Below are 13,113 nucleotides of genomic sequence, written 5' to 3' on the forward strand. Positions count from 1 at the left end.
ACTGATCTGGATCTTGGGTTCTAGGAAAGGTTGTTGGCCAGAAGCAGCAAACAGCTCAGCCAGGCTGTTGAATTGATTAGGTTAGGCCCTGTGGAAGTTAGGGGTTAAATCAGGTTTGAAAGATGTTTAAAGGCCTGCTGAAAAGGGTTCAGCTTTTTGGATTAGGCCTCTGCTTCAGGGTTCTATAGTCAGGTTCTAGAGTCTGGATCAGGAGTCTGGTTCTGGAGTCTGGATCTGGAGTCTGGTTCTAGAATCTGGATCTGGAATCTGGTTCTGGAGTCTGGATCTGGAGTCTGGTTCTGGAGTCTGGATCTTCCTGCAGGGTGCTTTGCCAGTGAATCAGTTGATGAGTGAAAGAGTGTGTGTCTTGCCTGTCCTCAGCAGTCCCTATTTATCCATTTTCCAAAGTGGGTGGGGAGGCTGATTGTCTATGCCCAACCCTCTATGGATCTGATAGGTCAGAGACTTCCCTGTCCCCTGATTTGAGAAAGGAACAGTGTGTCATGAGGTGTAATCATGTGTCACAGTGATGCTGCCATTAACAATCTAGGGAAGAACCTCCCCTTTGCTTTTTCCCAAAAAACATATTTTCACTATGCACAACTTGTTAATAATACATATACACATCACAGATTGCCTAAGGTACGTTTCTGTCAAAATCTTATCTTCCTACGAGTTCTGGTTCATAAATGACAATTTTTCATGCTTTTGGTTGGTTACACATTTTCGGATCTGTATGATTTTTTACACATACATGCACATATCCTCTGGGCATGTTCCTGTAATTTTTCATGTTTCTAGCATGATCTCAATAGCTACAATATTAAACATTTTGTGGTTCAGTCTCTGAATGTCGCACAGATTCCAGATTAGTTTTAAACTGTGAGTGAATTTTTCATTTTAATAATCTCTAAGTTTCATATTTTTGTCAGTTCGGTACAATATTTTATAAGTCTTTTCCTTAAACATATATTTAGTCCAGTTCCGAATCCACATTTTCAGTCTGGCCCACCTCCAAAGCTTGGCTGAGTCAGAGAGTCACATGGCATGTCTTCCTGCCAGGGCAGTTGATGTCAGTCACACCCGAATCAGCATTTCCATTCAGTTGAAGGACTCCATTGTCTCTTGCCCAGAACACCAGAGGAAGTCTCTTCCCCTTCTCATTAGCATCCCAATGTGATATCCTCTCCTTTTGGTGGGAATGAACAGGGTGGGTTGTTCTCAGGGCAAGAACGCCTCTTTGTAGTTTTAGCTGATTCAGGTTATCTTATGGTCATTTGTGACATAGTTCCTTGTGAAAAATTACAGTTCCAAATTTAAAATCAGCAAACATATCTTCAATTCCAGTCTTTTTCAACATGAAAATCAATGTGTGGCACCCTATATTGCATTTAATGGAAATCCCTTCTTTGGCACATTTAGCTTTTTGAGACACAAGTTTCTCCTGTCAGATTTAGAAATCGCCAGCGTCTGACAGAGGCGAGTAACGGTATTGCACCCATTTTTGACAGATTTCTTTACACCAACCATCTTAAAAAGTGGACTTTGTTCACATAACATATACTTCTGCTGACATTATATTTATGTGGATTCTTGAAGTAGAATGATGTTCAACACCCAACAGAAGGTTGGATCTTTTGGGTGGTTTGTGCGGCAAGATTTTTGCACATTTGACAAACAAGAAAAAAATAGATTTCCAAACAGCTTTGTGTTTTTCTTTGCAGTCATTTTGCTCTGTGGGTAGCCAAATGATGGGTTTTGGCAGTGGTCTCCTGTGTTACCACTGACATAGGCAAAAGTGGATGGCGGCCTATTTTTCAGATTTTTTCTGCAATACTTTCCACAACCTGATGTCATGTTCCATTTGACTACTACCCCAAACTAAAATGCCACCCTAATATATATATATATATATATATATATATATATATATATATATATATATATATATATATATATATATATATTTTTGTGTTTATCACATTTTCTTTGATTTTACAAAAGTAGTGAAAAAGTGAATCTTAGTTTCTGAGTTTTGAGTTTTTTGTCGCTCTGTGGTTGTTGAGTCCGTTTATCCTTCAGGTGTTGAAAGTAGTTGTTCATCTGCCCCCCTTGCTGGTGGAGATTCTAGTTTGAGACATTCTGCCAAGGCAGCTTCGAGAATCTTGACTGCCGCGATTGTCCAGCTGGTTTTGTTCCCACCTATGAGTCGGTTCCACCAGATTTCTTCTTCCCGCAGTTCAAACGGCTTCAAAAGAGGAATTAGGTAGGCTTTCCTCAGGGTGAAAGTTTTCGGACATTTTATCAGAAGATGGCGCACTGTTTCAATTTGTGTGGGCTCTTTGCACAATCTACAGATGTTAGAGTTGGATTGACCTCTTAGTGCTCTTATTTCGTTTGTTGGAATGAGGTTTAGTCTTGCCCTTATGAAGGTTTGCCTCAAGCTTTTGTCTGGAAATCTTCTAATGACTAAATTGGTGTTGTTTAGTTTCTTGCTTTGCCACGGAAGGTGGGCAAGAAGTTTGTTGGATTCTGATTTATCTTAAGTGTGTATCCAATCACGTACATCCATCTTCTTCTTGACTTTCGTTGGATTTAGAGATAGATCTTCTTTTGTGCAGCCAATTTCTTCCAGAATGTTTTCTTTTTCTGCTGCCCAGGCTGATAGTAGTTTGCATTGTCCTTTTTGAATTTCTTGCTTGATCAGTTTGCATTGTGGAGGAGCTTCCGGGATGATTACTTTTCTGTATAGCGGCATTTCGTTTGTGTCTACTGTCGCTTTCATTGAAGACAGTCCTAGTTCTCTTCTTGTTACCACAATGGCTGTTGATTTTGGAAGGCGCATCACTTCTCTCCAAAAGTGGCCTACCACCTTTTCCCAGATGCCCGATGGAATTGTGAGGAAAGCTTTGCCTCCATATGTCAGGGAGGGGACCAATTTGGCTTTGTAGAACTTAATTACCGGAAGAATCGAGAAGCGACCAAATTTACTGTCTATGGCTCGTTCCTGAGAGGCAAGTTTCCTGTTTGTTTCCCACAGATTGTTCTGCATTTTTGCCTCATTCCCTGTGCTGTCGATCATCACTCCTAGGTATCTGAAGTCTTTTACGACTTCGATTTTGATGTTCTCGACGTTCCAATGATGTATTTTCATCCGTATTGCTGTTTTTTCAAGAATCAGGATTTTTCTTTTTTCTATGTCTATTTCGAGATTGTTCTTTGAAATGTAACTGGCTAGGTCATTTAGTTGACTTTGTAGCCCGATAGGGGTTTGGTCAAGGAGGATGATGTCATCTGCGTAGAGGAGCCTTGGGACTGTGGTTTGATTCTGTTCAAAGATTCTGAGCTCGTTACCAGCGTCTTTGTAGTCGCCGAGGAATGCTGTGAAAGTGCTGGCGCTAGTGGGCATCCTTGCTTCACACCTCTGTTGATTAAGATTTCTTCTGATAGAGCTCGGATTTGGTTTAGCTTTACTCTCATTGATGTTTCCTGGTGGAGCGCTTTAATGGGTTCCAAGATTTGATTTGGGCATTTCCAGTCTTCCAGTCTTCTAGTTTGGACCATAGCAAGGCACGATCAATCTTGTTGAAAGCCTGTCTTAGGTCGACAAAGGCTTGAAAAACCTTGGATTGTTGTGCGCGGGTTTTGTTCATTATGATGTTCAAGAGCATGATATTTACTGATATTCCGATGTTCTTCGTGAAACCTGCTTGGAAAGGGTCCCAGCTGGGGGAGTTTTTTGCCCATCTTTGGAATCCTTTTAGTAAGAGTGAGCCGTAGATTTTCCCGATTGTGTCCAGCAATGCTATCAGACGATAGTGCTGGGGTCGGATCTGTCTCCCTTTTTAAAAATTGGCACCACAATCACTGTTGTCCAAGATCGGGGTATTGTCTTTGTGCTTGTTGTTGCTTCAAAGATGAGACTGATGAACTCGGCCCATTCCGTGGGATTGGTTTCAAGTCGATGTTTGTTATTCCGTCTGGCAAGGGAGCTCGGCTTGATTTTAATTTATGAATTGCTCCTTCTATGTCTTTGGCGTTAGAGAGGTCTTCCCAGGCCGAGAGGCAGATGGAATTGTTTGGGGCAAGTGATCCTTGAGGAGATTGAAACAGGACAGAAAAGTGGCTCTTCCATCTTTCTTCGCTCACCATGTTAGATAGTGTTTGCTCCTCTTTCCTGTCCACCGTTTTTATGAGTGACCAAAATTCCCTGGAATTTCTTCCCATGACCTTCTTAAGCATCTCCTCTGAGTCGTGTTGGTAGAGTTTCATACGGTGAGATTTCAGCCAAGATCTGTAATTTTTTACTTCTTCCTTCAATCTTTTATTTGATAGAGTCTGATCTGGATTTTGATGCCTGATGCTTTAGTTTCTTTATCGTGCGGCGCCTGTTGATGAGTGATTTGTCATATTGGTGGAAACCTTGATGTCTGCCTTTTTTCTGGTGCTTTGGGGGATTCGCCTGGTACTGAATCAAGAGGGGTTGATAGTCGATTTTGGCCCTGCTTCTGTCAGGTATTTTTTCAAGTTTCTTTTTGTAGTTGGATGTCATATCAGCTATCCTTTCTGCTGTGAGTCTTAGGTGGTTCCCTTGATTTGACACTTCCACCTTTTCCTTCATTATGGACTTTTTCGAGGTGTTGCGTGGTACATGTTATTTGTAAAATGTTGTGGTCACTTGCCTCTGATCGTAGAACCTTGAACGAGATTTTGAGGTTTAACATTTCTTCGGAAGCAAATACATAGTCGCCGTTTGAGTCGATCGTTCCCAAGTTGGGATTTGAAGTTTTGTTGATGAGAGCTGTGCAGCGTTGTGGATGTTTCTTGAATCCATTAGTTTTAGTCATTGCTGTCCTCTTGAGTCACCTTGGGGTGTGATACTGGTTGTTGATGGGTGAGGATTTGTACTCGGGCATTTGGCATTTAGATCGCCACAGATGACTATCAGCGTGGTTTCGGAGTTGGCTTGTATCTCGTCTATTTCAGATTCAATTATTCCTAGGAATTTGTCATCTGAGATTTTGTCGGGGTTCCAGTAGGTTGTTATTATTGCGATTGGGGATTACCAGATTTTGTTCGTCTTTTGGTCTTGACGACCCCACCTCACCAGTACCGATAGATGGCTCTGTGAGGCGGATAGTTGCTTTTCTATTGACAAACCGCCGGCTGACAGTCGACCTGTCATGCCTCTTGATGCTGGGGAGGTTGTTATTTCATATCCGTCCATGGCCAGCATGGCTGTGAACCGGGTCTCTTGTAGCGCTAAAATGTCAAAGTCTCAGAGGTTTGTTTTTCCTGTTCTCATCAAGTGTTTGAACTCTTGTGTGTTCCACGAGGCCATTTTCAATGTTGACGGGGTCGAAAGCAGTCCTGTAGTTTGTTCCAGAGGTGTTTCCTTTTCTGCTCTCATTGGTCATTGCTATTTGTTGGATGGATCTGAGGTTGCTTTAGGTAGCCATGCCCAAAGTTGTTTTATTGGCGCAAAGGAGATGCTGGTTTGCTTTATTTTTTCTTTTGCTTCAGGTGGACCTTTCGTAGTTTGATCCTTTTCGTGTTTTTTTTTTCGTTGTCTGTGTTGTCGTTTTCCTTTTCTTTACCACCCTGTTTTAGGCTTTGTTCCTTTTTTTGCTTGTCTAAGGGTCCAGGTCTAGGGGGGAGTCGATGTGGGCTTTGTGAGCTGTTCTCAGGGCTGAGGTTTAGGTCGGTTTTCGACCGATAGTTAGTCGACTGGAAGTGATCTGGTCTGCGAGGAATCTGCTGGTCAATGATTTGGGGATTCGCCTGAAGCTCTGTAAAGAAGTAGCCTCTTTGTCGTATGTCCTTGTTGGTCTCTTGGGACTGTTTTATTGATACGGTTTCTTTTATGTGTATATAGGCTTTTGCCTTACGGGCTTTGTGGTACGGTTCTACGAGGGTGATGTCCTTTGACCTCAGATGTTTGAGGGCCCTGATGTTTCTAAAAATCTTCATTAGGGTCCCTCTGTTTAGGGTTATTGCTTCAGAATTTTGGTATGGTTGTTCCATTTTAAAAATTTTTGTTCGGTGCCATTTCTTCTTTTGTACTTGAGAGATCCACCTTTTTCTGGGTCTGATCGATAAGTCTTGAGGTCTTGGAGGGGAACGACTTGAGGTTCTACGAGCAGGCACTCTTTCCTTGGGTCTTTTTGGAGTGATTATTTTTGACTGGCTGTTTTTTTTACTTTTGTCATCTCATCTATTTTCTGGGGGTGCTGCATGTCTTGGTTGGTGGGATGGGGTGCCCGTTTCATGTTGGTTTGAGGTGGCAGGCCCTTTTGGGTATCTCGAGCAATCTCTCAAGTTTGGAAGTTGTGACGTTGAACTGTTTCGTCTTCGTTTTTTTGGGGACGTTTTCCTGTTTCGTTTTTTTGGTGGGGATTCTATATGAATTACTGTGTCCTTTTTTGCGTCCTGTTCGGGCATCGAATGTGTGAATTCAACCAAAGACAATATAATCACGCTTTCCCCCTGTTGTTACTCACTCCCCCAATATGCAATATGAAGAGATGAATGAGGGCACACAAGTATCAGGAATAACAATCAACAATTGCAGTTTCAATCCCGATTCCCCCCAGCAAGCTTGGAGAGAACAGGTATGATTTTAAAACAGGTCAATTGCTTTTAAATGTAATATGAATTGAATGGGAAAAATGCTAAAAGGACTTTAATTAGCTAAATGGGATTCAGAACTAGTGAGAGCTGTTTTGGATTGGGTCAGGTCAACACTAGCAATGATTATAGAATGATTAGCAGATGGAAAACGAAATACAGAAGTTGAAAGCAAGAAATAGCTGTTTTTAAAGGTGGTGAAATTGAGCCAAATGCAAATTCGGGGAAATCTTTCCTCGTGCGGGAAACGCGATTATGGAAAGACTATAAGGAATTGGATTGGGTGTGTTTGACGTTAGCTTCAAAATGACATTTAGATTTCGTTTCTAGGACGCACGGTTCAAAAGTTACAGAGGTTTTAGTGAAGGTCGATTTTTCTCTAAAGGAGTCAAGATTCAAATGAAATTGCCCTTTGAATTGCAAACAGGTTGACTTACACTAACAATTATCACAGGATTAGATGGATGAGAAAGGATTAAGAATGGACAAAAGAGATTCTGAAATGCAGTCTGGATATGTTGGATGGATTACGTTAAAGTAAGAAATGACTATGGACAGTTCTATGCTAAATACTCACTACTATGGCTTTGGAATGGAATGGACCCGTCAAAGATCTGGTCAAAGGTTTGGCTTGGACTCCGCTCCCCACCGACAGGTCTCAGGCGCTTGTTTCTGCTCTCAGCACTCTGGTCTCTGCAAGGCCTCTTGGACTGGATCTGACGGGTTCTGGGTTACAGCTATGCTGGACTGATCTGGATCTTGGGTTCTAGGAAAGGTTGTTGGCCAGAAGCAGCAAACAGCTCAGCCAGGCTGTTGAATTGATTAGGTTAGGCCCTGTGGAAGTTAGGGGTTAAATCAAGTTTGAAAGATTTTTAAAGGCCTGCTGAAAAGGGTTCAGCTTTTTGGATTAGGCCTCTGCTTCAGGGTTCTATAGTCAGGTTCTAGAGTCTGGATCGGGAGTCTGGTTCTGGAGTCTGGATCTGGAGTCTGGTTCTAGAATCTGGAGTCTGGAATCTGGTTCTGGAGTCTGGATCTGGAGTCTGGTTCTGGAGTCTGGATTTTCCTGCAGGGTGCTTTGCCAGTGAATCAGTTGATGAGTGAAAGAGTGTGTGTCTTGCCTGTCCTCAGCAGTCCCTATTTATCCATTTTCCAAAGTGGGTGGGGAGGCTGATTGTCTATGCCCAACCCTCTATGGATCTGATAGGTCAGAGACTTCCCTGTCCCCTGATTTGAGAAAGGAACAGTGTGTCATGAGGTGTAATCATGTGTCACAGTGATGCTGCCATTTACAATCTAGGGAAGAACCTCCCCTTTGCTTTTTCCCAAAAAACATATTTTCACTATGCACAACTTGTTAATAATACATATACACATCACAGATTGCCTAAGGTACGTTTCTGTCAAAATCTTATCTTCCTACGAGTTCTGGTTCATAAATGACAATTTTTCATGCTTTTGGTTGGTTACACATTTTCGGGTCTGTATGATTTTTTACACATACATGCACATATCCTCTGGGCATGTTCCTGTAATTTTTCATGTTTCTAGCATGATCTCAATAGCTACAATATTAAACATTTTGTGGTTCAGTCTCTGAATGTCGCACAGATTCCAGATTAGTTTTAAACTGTGAGTGAATTTTTCATTTTAATAATCTCTAAGTTTCATATTTTTGTCAGTTCGGTACAATATTTTATAAGTCTTTTCCTTAAACATATATTTAGTCCAGTTTCGAATCCACATTTTCAGTCTGGCCCACCTCCAAAGCTTGGCTGAGTCAGAGAGTCACATGGCATGTCTTCCTGCCAGGGCAGTTGATGTCAGTCACACCCGAATCAGCATTTCCATTCAGTTGAAGGACTCCATTGTCTCTTGCCCAGAACAGCAGAGGAAGTCTCTTCCCCTTCTCATTAGCATCCCAATGTGATATCCTCTCCTTTTGGTGGGAAGGAACAGGGTGGGTTGTTCTCAGGGCAAGAACGCCTCTTTGAAGTTTTAGCTGATTCAGGTTATTTTATGGTCATTTGTGACATAGTTCCTTGTGAAAAATTACAGTTCCAAATTTAAAATCAGCAAACATATCTTCAATTCCAGTCTTTTTCAACATGAAAATCAATGTGTGGCACCCTATATTGCATTTAATGGAAATCCCTTCTTTGGCACATTTAGCTTTTTGAGACACAAGTTTCTCCTGTCAGATTTAGAAATCGCCAGCGTCTGACAGAGGCGAGTAACGGTATTGCACCCATTTTTGACAGATTTCTTTACACCAACCATCTTAAAAAGTGGACTTTGTTCACATAACATATACTTCTGCTGACATTATATTTATGTGGATTCTTGAAGTAGAATGATGTTCAACACCCAACAGAAGGTTGGATCTTTTGGGTGGTTTGTGCGGCAAGATTTTTGCACATTTGACAACCAAGAAAAAAATAGATTTCCAAACAGCTTTGTGTTTTTCTTTGCAGTCATTTTGCTCTGTGGGTAGCCAAATGATGGGTTTTGGCAGTGGTCTCCTGTGTTACCACTGACATAGGCAAAAGTGGATGGCGGCCTATTTTTCAGATTTTTCCTGCGCACTTCTGGATGATTTTTAGCGAGCAAAATACTTTGCAGTGGCCATTATGATGTTCCTGATGCAAGCAGTGCACAGTAATGTTGCAGGGCCTGGACTAGTGGGGGAAAACATCCAACAGTGGTGTAGCAGTATGTGGTGCTAATTTCAAATACTCATGCTTTGCTGCCACATCATTGCACTAGTGAAATATGAGTTTCGCAGTAAGGAGAAAGATGTCCCTACAGCATTGGATTTACTGTGTGAAATTACCACTTGCAGTAAATCTGCAAAAAATAGCCATGGAGTCCTATGGACTCCGAAAATGAGACTAACGCCATGATGCCACTTCTTGTAATCCTGTGGTAAATCCATGGACTGAGTGGCAGTATCAGTAGACGAATGTTGCAAATCAGCAGATTTACCACTGATTGCTACCGATTTAACACTAAACTCGTAATGAATTTCAATCTAACTGCCCATGGATTGCAGCACAAGGGTAAAAACAGGACCTTAATCAGCTATGTCTTCCAATGCACGGGACCTCACCATGTTGGTGAGGTGGAGCTCACTCAGATACAAAAGAGGTAGAACATCACTAGGGGATACATTGTGACAAGAAGTCTGCTTGCAGTCTTCCTTAAAAAGTTGCAGCACAGAGCAGACATTGGACAGTGCCAAATGAGAATGCAGCAGCCTCCAATCTCTAGTTTTCCATGGGTGAACCAACAGTGGATGTTCATTGGTCAATTTTGTAGTCATGCCCCTGTAGGTGGTCTGTTCTCAGTTTCATTTCAGGCCACATTGCAAATATGACACACCCCAAACCCAAGAAACATCCAGAGACACCTGAATTCCACACTTACACTCCATCCTCTCCTTTGAACACCAACCTTTCTAGTATTATTGGGGGGGTGTGGTGTTTAGTAAAGGTGGTGAGGGATGAACTACACCCCTGCAAAGATCAAGTAAGGTCTTATACTCTCCTGCATTGGCATAGGTGAGGACATCAAGCTGCAGATAGTGAAGTTTTCTGGACCGCATAGTGTGGACCTCGGCTACATGTCGGTTGGATTGCGTCTGCAGCTGATGTATATGTGTTTGTGGTGTTCATGCATGGTGGTGCTATAGCATGTGCTATAGTGCACACTATGTTATGGCCCGTTCCGTGCTGGTCTGATTGCATAGCAACTCCTGCCATGGGCCTGATTTAGAGTTCAGCATAACGTAACATTTGCCGGTTTAGGCTGGCGAAAACCTCTCTATTTAAAGTGTGCATGGCTACATCTTTATACTGGCTTTCCACCAGATGGCTGCCTCCAGATCTCAGGTGTAAAAACAGTGTAATGCACATTTTAATTAAGGTTCTTTCTGCCAATGGAAAACCGGCCGAATTTTCCTGCTGAAACACTGCAAATGAGTCCACGTATGCCATGACACTGTATGATGCATGCTCCTGCAGCACGTTGTATTCTGAGAAGCCATGAAAAAGGAACAGCCCGCTGCATGCATTTAGCCGCCATCTTGAATGGTGGGAATTGAAGTGCGGTGTTGTTTGCAGGCAAAGCAGGGATGTAGAAGCAGCAAGGTGCATTTTTCAGTAGATAGCAAATGTGTGCCATCTGTACTGATTATTGTTGGAACTCTGCTGTTTCTCTTTTTTTGACCGAGCAGTGCTATTGCTGCACACCATTATGTATAGTCAACACTGCCCTCCCAGCATGGCGCATCAGCTTGTGTTCACAGTATTGCCAGTGGTCTTGTATGGCTCGCGCTGCCTCTATTTGCCACTTGACTGGAAAAGAGCGCAGTGCAGTTTCTACCTTTGTTGTTTATGTGTGCATGTCCAGAGTACCAGTGTGCAGATGGTCTTCCCTTATTTTCTGTTCTTTGAAAGTTGTGAGTATGTTTGCATTTGGGAAGAGGTGATGTTCTGGCAGTGTCTTGCAGTGTGTGTGTGATTGGCCGCTAATGTGGGAGCGAGTGATTGGGGTGAAGCCATAACTTGTGTCGTGGTTAATTTAGTGTTCATATGCTAATGGATCAGTACGTGTCTGACATTTGGAGGGGTGGATCGGTGTGTAGTTTAAGGAGGGAGGAGATCTTAGAAGGGAGTCAGCCAGTCAGGGGAACAAGGGAGTGGGCTTTCCAATGCAAGGCTGAATTAACATCCCTGCACACCAACCACTGGCCTATTGAGACAGGTCCCATTGGTTCAGTTGCTCACATTTCCATTGTCTATCCCTCTCCTGTTTTCCTGCTCTCTTTACTCAACATAGTGTATCTGGTGTCATATGGTAGCTGGCATGTGAGGAGGGTGGGCAATGTCGAAACTAAACTCAATTGTCATGAGATGCATCCTAAGGGACAGTGAGGGAAGTTCTTCATTTTTTTCTTATAAGGATGAGAGAAACCTCAGACCTCGGTTTGGCATGGTCAGGTGGTGGGTTCGTTGTCATGCTTTGGAATTTTGCCCCTTAAGAATAGGGCCCCTCTTGCTAGGGCAAGACGGCATTTGTCGGGTGTCCAGGTCCCAGTATCCCTGTTTTTTCTCCTGATGGGTCTCCCCTTCTGGACCCCAGAAACCCCATTATTCTAGTACCTCTGGCCAACATGGCATGCCCTCATGCCCGAACAACTACTTATCAACATTTCAGCGGACCTGTGAAACAGGGTGATGCTGCAAGCCTGCAGGGGGTCTCCGTAATGAAAGAAGGATCCGTGTAAATGGAATGTGGAGTTTGCAGTCTTCAAACGTGCTGCACCTTGCCCTGTGGAGGTGTTGCTGATGGTGGAAGTAGACGAGGAGCACGCAGTAAGTTAAATGAAGTGTGATTAGGTAGGGTTGGGGGACCGGATGGACAGTCAACAGACAATGGACATTTTGAGTTTCTTGTGTTCCTTGCTAGCGAAGGGTGCCTAGCCCATGTCCTGACTAAGGTTTGACACACCACTGACAGATGTGTTAACTGAAAAAACAGCCATGGTTTATTTATGCATTTAGTCTGGGTTCTCGTTCCGTAGGGAGAAAGGATGTGGGGAGGATTGTGATAGATTGGCATATGCACAAGTTGTGAGGTCCTCCACACAGAGTGTCCTCTGAAGCAAGAAGATATTTCCTTAGTCATTCAGTGGTACCTGCTTAATCAAAGTGAGGAAGGAGCAGAAAGACTACCCTTACATATGTCAGATGAGGAAGGTTCCCAATGGTGTTTTTTATTGGTTCCCAAAGCAGGACGTACCTTTGACCAAATGTGGTTTTAATGTTAACACAGCAAATAGTCCATTTGTTGTTTGAGGGTAGTGCTGTTGTGAGGCCTGCGTTGGGGTCATCCTGTGTGTTTTGGTGTCTGCTTGCAGCACCTAGACATAGATGGGCTTAGAGGGTTTATTTTGCATTATGGTGTGAACGCTCATCGGCACTCAGAGACAGGAATTCCCAGGGTGGTATGTATGGGCAGACAGGACTTGCCTTCTTTCATCATTGATGTTGGTTAGCGATGTGGGTTTTGTTATGTTGTGCCACAGCATGTGCTGTATGTCAAGAATTGTAGCACAACATGGTTGCAGGTATCCTGTCCCAGTGGTCTTTGCCCCACTATGGTTATTGGTGAGATCTGTGGATGAGTTGCAACCCCTCCTGAACCACCACAGGTATACCACAGCATGTGGCAATGTTATGCCGGACACTACCTGTCAGTTTGATTTTACATGCAAAGGGCGGTATATATATATATATATATATATATATATATATATATATATATATATATATATATATATATATATATAGCAATACACCACCTGAATGGTCAAGGGAGCAGAAGCGTCACTTAAACATGCTAAATGTGCGCACTACTGTACCCTAGTGGCAACGTGCACTGTATTGTAGTGGGCCACACTTGGGTTGGCAGAATTCGTAATTGGTG

At 42.9% G+C, this 13,113-nt stretch overlaps 1 long non-coding RNA gene across 2 annotated transcripts in view; it reads left to right on the forward strand.

Moving 5' to 3' along the window:
* LOC138570040 (uncharacterized) overlaps window positions 1-13,113 on the forward strand; it is a 799,187-nt gene that overhangs the window by 667,782 nt on the left and 118,292 nt on the right. The gene's annotated exons all lie outside the window — the stretch shown is intronic.

This window comes from Ambystoma mexicanum, chromosome 2q (assembly GCF_040938575.1).
Source record: "Ambystoma mexicanum isolate Mex_15411 chromosome 2q, UKY_AmexF1_1, whole genome shotgun sequence".
NCBI lineage: Eukaryota > Metazoa > Chordata > Amphibia > Caudata > Ambystomatidae > Ambystoma > Ambystoma mexicanum.